Genomic DNA, 7460 nt, shown 5'->3' with positions numbered 1-7460 from the left:
ATCAACTTTGAGGACAAACTGTTCACTTGCTGCCTAATACATCCCACCCACTAACAGGTGTCATAATGAAGAGATAATCAGTGTTATTCACTTCACCTCAGTGCATATTTTTGCAATTTAACAAACATTCCATGTCATAAATATTTATCGAATCACTGAATGGATCACACGATGAAAGAATGTATATACGTTGTGAAAAGTTTAACAGTTTCACTGAGAATCAACTCATCAGTTTTGATCAACATTACAATGAGAAAATTGTAGACACATGTGCCAAAACTAATGCAATTAGCTTAAAACAATTAGATATTCTAAACTGATGTGAACAAGAAACTAATTGTTCAGAGATCAGAACTTATTGTTTTGAGAAAAAAGTCTAATTAGAGAAGTACGCGTAACGAGTGTAAAATCAACATTATTATTTTCACTCAAAATCTTTTCTTTATTATAAAAAACTCTGATTCTCTTATTTTTTATATATTGTCTTTTGATTAAATTATGCTGGTATATATATGATTTGTAATGAAGTGTACCGACCCTTCACAGTTTTTTCCAATTGCTAACACACTAAAATGACATGGACAGCACAATTATTTAAACTGACACACAGAAGGCAATACCTCTTCTCAAGTCTTCAAAAGTCTAAACACATTTTCTGCTTTACACACATTTTGCAATTCAAAATGGCACTTTTTAAATGCACTGAACACGGTTCTTTGCATAAGACACAACAATCTGACATAAAGTCACATGTTTGCCATTTCAAAACACTGGCATTCAAAATGACACTACATGAGCTAATTGGCCAATACATGTGCCACCTGGCAAAACACCTCATTGGTTAATTGTTAACACTTCAATCAGGATGTAAGCACTATAAAAAGACCACAGGTGAGCACCTGAGATGCAAGATGCTGCCTAAGTATTTTTCTTGCCTCCTTTTTTTTAACTGTGATATTTTTTTTCTGAATTTTTTTTTTCAGTTTACTGTTTTTTGTCAGAATATTTTTGTTCAGTCCCATGCAAATATATCTGTTGTGCATATGTTGCACTGACTTGTTTAGCGTAGTGAAAAAAAAAAAAAAAAAATGTTTCAACAGCATGTGTGTATATCTGCAAATATGCATGTGAACAATTTGATAAAAAATGTAGTATTATGGCAAAGCATACTAAAGATGAGGGTGCTTTTCATTATGCCCAACAGTGTGTAGTTGGTTAGACAAAAATCTGGTAATATGAATGAAGTGTGCCATTTCGTGCAAAAGTTTGATTTTGATAATGCTATGTGTAGTTTCGGTTGCAGTGCTTCATTTTGCAGGATACATGAGGTATTTTGCTGTTTGGGTGTGTGGTTTTGTGAATTGTGTTAAGTATTTTGATTTAACCAGACTAGGTTGAAAAATTGTATGTTAGCAATTGGAAAAAACTGTAAGAAATGCTTAACTTTGGGCGCATTCTCTCCTTGCTCAGTTAAAGTCGCTTTGAGATGCCAGTGCCGCATTTTGCACCAGCCCTTACTGCATAATTGAGTGGAAAAAATATGTGGCAGCAATGCGTCACCGTACTACCCCTCAATTCTCCTGCCAAATGAAACTTTACATTCCAAACAATGTTATTTCTTCTCAAAATGGTATTTTGTTTTCAAATGACACACACAAACATCTACAAACTAGACATTTATAAGAACCAGTTGAACACTGTGCTCAGTGTAAAACCCTATGATGAATGGAAAAAACACTTCTTCTCCGTTCATCATAATGACTTGGATCTCTTTTTGGTTCAGTGTTACACTTACTACAGGCAGTACATACATAAGTGTGTTGTAAAATATTTGAGAATATTTTTGTTCTCATAACACACAAATACACAGTAACATATATTTTATTTTTCCCACAAAAACAATGTACAAGGTGTGCATCCCAACCAACACAAAGTTGCATATACATTGGTATACATACAAAACAACAGAAGAATTTACCGTTACAGTAAAAAAAAAAAACAATGCTGCCCCAAAACAGAAGAGCTCACCTGTTGCCCTTTTATGCTAAAGCTCTGTTTGCTCATTGTAAAACTGTGTGACAGGTGTTTGTCCATGTGATGAGTCAGTGTGCATATTTGACTGGCAGTGTGTTCCTTGTGAAAATGAGATTTCCTGCATGAAAATTGTGCCAAATGCAGAGAATTGTGTGTAGCGTTTTGAAAAAAGTGTGTTTTAGAACTGCAATTTGAGTGTAAAGGAAGTTTGCTTGTAGTTTAGCAGAATTGGTTCAGGGGATTGGTGCATGAGTTACATGTTGTGGTCATTGTCTCAAGTACCAGTATTTGTGTGTAAACAATTGAGAAAAACTGTAATGTAAAGAATACTGCCATCATCTCCAGGTAGTTTATGTGCCATGAAAGATGATGGCTCCTCCACACACCCATTACTGCTCCCCAGCCTGTGAGAGAAGCATCTGTCGTGAGAGTGACTCGATGACACTGAGATCCTAACACATGACCCTGGGACAGGAACCAATGCTCCCTCCATATAATCAAGGCACGGAGACATTGCCATCCCACGGCAGTGATCATACGGTCATACGGAGTGGGTAGCCCCTCTGGAAAAATCCCGTGGTCCTGAGCCACCACTTCAAAGGTCTCATGTACAGCAGGCCAAAAGGTGTCACGTTGGACGCTGCTGCCATCAGACCTAACAGTCTCTGTAACTGTTTCACAGTGAGTGACTGGTCTAGCTTGAGATTTTTTACTTTACATTGAGTAATCTAAATCTAATTTGTAGCCAGGGTGTCTAGCAACTCTCCGTTGGCTTGCGAGCTGGAAAAACCAAAACTCTGGTCAGGCCAATCACATCGTGTATAGAGTCGGTGGGTGGGCTTAACATAATGACGGCAGAGTTGCCGCAGTTCCGCGTGCTACTCGTAAACAAAGAAGCTGGCAAACAGCGGTCTTTCGAATCTGCTTTGGCCGAGACTCTGGAAGACTTGGAGTTAAAGGGTTAGTTCACCCAAAAATGAAAATTCTGTCATTAATTACTTACCCTCATCTCCTTCGACACCTGTAAGACCTCCGTTCATCTTCGGAACACAAATGAAGATATTTTAGTTGAAATCCGATGGCTCAGAAAGGCCTCCATTGGCACAATGCACTTTACACTCTCAAGACCCATTAAAGGTACTAAAGACGTCGTTACAAAGTCCATCTCACAACAGTGGTTCTACAATAACTTTATGAAGCGACGAGAATAGTTTTTTTGCGCAAAAAAACCCTGAATAATGACTTATATAGTGATGACCGATTTCAAAACAATGCATCATGAAGCATCATGAAGCTTCGAAGCGTTATGAATCAGTGAGTCGATTCATGATTTGGATCGTGTGTCAAATCGCCAAACTGCTGAAATCACGTGACTTTGGCGATCCAAACCGCTGAATCGACTCACTGATTCATAACGCTTCGAAGCTTCATGATGCTTCTGAGCCATCGGATTTCAACTGAAATATTTTCATTTGTGTTCCAAAGATGAACAGAGGTCTTACTGGGGTCGAATGACATGAGGGTAAGTAATTAATGACAGAATTTTCATTTTTGGGTGAACTAACCCTTTAAGCTTTTCTTTGAGAAAAGAACAAAGAACGGCACTGAAGTCATTCTTAAGAAAGGAAGATGTGTTCAGAGTTTTGCCGACCGGATACAGCAAAAGTTGAATCTATCAACTAGCTCTGCTTCACCTTCTTTGTTGCTCTGGTTAGTTGTAGCGCTATCCTATTGCGTGCAGAGGGAATTTGAAAGTACACCAATGACTGCACTTCTAAAGACCCCTCTGTGAAGCTCCTGAAATTTGCAGATGACACCACTCAATCAAAACGGTGACGAGTCTGCTTACAGACTGGAGGTTGAACAGCTGGCTGTCTGGTGCAGTTATAACAACCTTGAGCTCAACACGCTCAAAACGGTGGAGATGATAGTGGACTTCAGGAGGAGCAGCCCAGCTCTCCCCCCACTCACCATCATGAACAGCATTGTGGAAGCAGTGGGGTCATTCAGGTTCCTGGGCACTTAAATCTCTCGGGACCTGAAGTGGGACAATCACATTGACTCCATTGTGAAAAAGGCCCAGCAGAGACTGTCCTTCCTTCGTCAGCTGAGGAAGTTCAACCTCCCACAGGAACTGTTGAGTCAGTTCTACTCTGCTGTCATCGAGTCTGTCTTATGCACTTCCATCACTGTCTGGTTTGGTTCAGCTACCAAATCTGACATCAAGAGACTACAACGCACAATCCGCACAATCCGGACTGCAGAGAGGATTATTGGTGCTCCCCTGCCAATCCTCCAGGACCTATGGCAAAGCATACTAAAGCATACCCCTTGTGTGTGCAAGCACACTTGGCAATAAAGCTCTTTCTGATTCTGATTCTGATTCTGAAAGACAACCGTTTATCCCGCCCCTCGGATTGAGCCCTGCCAATGGTGAGTTCCCAGACCCAACATCTTGATGTGGGTCTGGCTTGTCAGGCTACATTTTTCCTGCTTCTAACACATCAACTTTGAGGACAAAATGTTCACTTGCTGCCTAATATATCCCACCCACTAACAGGTGTCATGATGAATTCTAAACTAATGTGAACAAGAAACTAATTGTTCAGAGATCTGAACTTATTGTTTTGAGAAAAAGTCTCATTCGAGAAGTACGTGTAAAATCAACATTATTATTTTCACTCAAAATCTTTTCTTTATTATAAAAAACTCTGATTCTCTTATTTTGAATATATTGTTTGATTTTCATTGGATTGTCTTTTGATTTAATTATGCTGGTATATATATGATTTGTGGGTGGCTCACGGAGCCAAAGGTAATACAATTTCAACATATTAATTCAAGGTCGTCGGAAGCCAAAAAAATGTGGATGGGTCCTCTCTCAGAAAAAAGATGCCATTTGCATTACATTAGGTACAAATATATCACCTTGTTTGCTAAACGTCTGGTTGGACAAGACAACATTACGGAAATCACCTTATCATTGAGAGTAGCAATAGTGTAAGGGTAAGATGCAATCAAGTTTTGACGCAAATCGACCCGCATTTCGAATTTGCCTGTTGCCGAACTCACTCTACTCCCTTTTCCCACCACATATCAGATCGAAAAGGCACTTTTCTCTTTCAATTAAAATAAAAGAAAATTGGAAATAAAGCGCCTAACGTGTGTTTAATAATAAGAGTTTATCGCTTAGTGCTGAATTAGAGACGATAAAAGTGAGTGGGTCCAATATCATTTATCATAAAAAGTGGGTGGGTCTTGTCCCACCCACATACAATGGCTCAGATGCCCATGTATTAATTGATGTTCATGTCAAAAACTGTTCTTTGGAGTGTTTTAACTTGATTTACATTGTGGGATTACACCGATGTGCCGTTTTTGTCGAAGTGTATATTGTTTGCATGTTCGCGTGGCTTATGTGCTGTTATTTCCAAACAGATGATGAAGTTTTTGAGAAGCCACACAATACATGCTTTATTCATTCTTCTTTTGTCCAGGTAGATCATTGTGTAACCCATGTATATTTGTCATTGTTCTGATCTGTTTATTGTTTAAACTGTTATGTGAAGTCTTTTATAAGTTTTACATAAAGCAGTTAATGCTAAGCTGCGCTAAGATGAGGATGTGTGGTGGCTCACGGAGCAAAAGATGATGATGTTTTTGAGAAGCTACACAATCAGTGCCGCCGCTCCCATTACGCGCTGTGCGTAGGGCACCAAGTGCTCAGGGGGGCACCACAAGAAAATGCTCTCTCAATGGCCGCTGCGTGCGCGTGTCCGTTAAGTCCACGAGACCGTATCCCGTTTGTCATTTTAGGTCTCAGAAGTGTTCTCGCAAGCAACCCCCCCCCCCCCCCCCCCCTTTGCGGTCGATATGCGCCCTCGATGTGCACTTCCGTTTTCATGCAAACCAGTAAACTGACAACACAAGTAAACCGCGTTTACATGACTTTATTAATAAATCGGATTATTTCCTTGTAGTGACATCAAAAATAATAATTTCCGTATCTGACTCCGAGTTGCTATTCCATATGTCATGTCAGTTGTGATGTTAAATAAAGCTTACAACGTGTCAGCGGGAAACGTACGGCTCATATATTTCTCTCTCATGCAGTTACCGATGCAGCGTTTTGACTGAACCACTTCTACTGCACGAGAGATGAGAACACATTTTTACAAATTTCTGGGTCTTAAAAGAGTTTGCGTTTGTTATATATTTCATCCTTTCTTTCATGCAAAACACTCGCTCTGTCTAGATGTGTTTAAATCTGCTCTAAGTATGCGTTTCTGTCACCTATCACACATGCGCACTTCAATAAGCCGACAGAAAGCAGGTTAATGCGTTTACATGGAGCGCGAAATCGGGATAAGAGGCAAAAAACCTGTTCCAAGCCGTTTATGACCTTACTCCAATAAAAGAAAACGGGTTACCGCGTTTACATGACATGTTCGTTGTCGGCTTATTAAACATAATCGGCCTAAGAACCAGTGGCGGCTGGTCAATAGAGGGCGCTCGGGCGCCGCCCCCATCAAAATTCCAGAAATATACATGTATACAAAAATGATATAAAAGTGAAATAAAAATAAAATAGTTTACTCATACGATGTGCTGGCTGTTAGTAAGAGCCTCAGCATTTAATAAAAACTGGCTTTGATGGGTTAACTATTTTATATGTTCTTCAATATGTTTCATCAATATGCTTCAATATGTTTCAATATGTTTATGATGTCAGATGTTTCATGCGTGAGGGACGCCGGACAAATGGATGTCTATCTGAGTCTAAAAATATACGGGCAGCATGTGACCTGAAGCTGGTCTCTAATTGGTTCTTAAAGATCCTCCTCCGGATGCAGGTCGTTGCGTCCCTGGCGAATCAGAATTGGATGCATGTTATTTTATCCAATCTGATTGGTTCTCGTCACCTGTCATTCAACTTTCCGTTCTTGGCCACTATAGCGAAAGTGCGCAGGCGACACAAGCACTCCGACTCCGCCAAAACCTTTAGGATGATCACTTTCATAGAGATGGCAGCAGTTAAATCAAATTCTTTCACAAGGCGTTCGTTGGAAGATCCCGAACCGGACCAACGCGATTTACTAATCCAGCAGCAGGCCAATGACAGGACGCAGCTGCACTTGGAGCTTCACACGCTTGTTATGAGAAACGTAGGTGGCTGGCTGGATATGTTGTTAGCAATGCCCTTTATTGCTTTCCCTGTCTTTTATTTCAAAGTGTTGGTACTGAAGTTTTGTGTACAACAACGGGGGTAAGAGACCTCAAATATCTGACTGAACAATGCAAACGTCACTACTGAGATGACTGACTTAAATCAGAGAGTCATTGAGAAATTTGCTGGCCAGAAAGAAAGGAGAGCAAAATGTATGTTCTAGTCAACATGCTAGTCTGTTGTGGCTGTTTTCTTTTGT

The sequence above is a fragment of the Gobio gobio genome, assembly GCF_949357685.1.
Source record: "Gobio gobio genome assembly, chromosome: 4".
Lineage (NCBI taxonomy): Eukaryota > Metazoa > Chordata > Actinopteri > Cypriniformes > Gobionidae > Gobio > Gobio gobio.
This window is presented reverse-complemented; position numbering follows the sequence as displayed.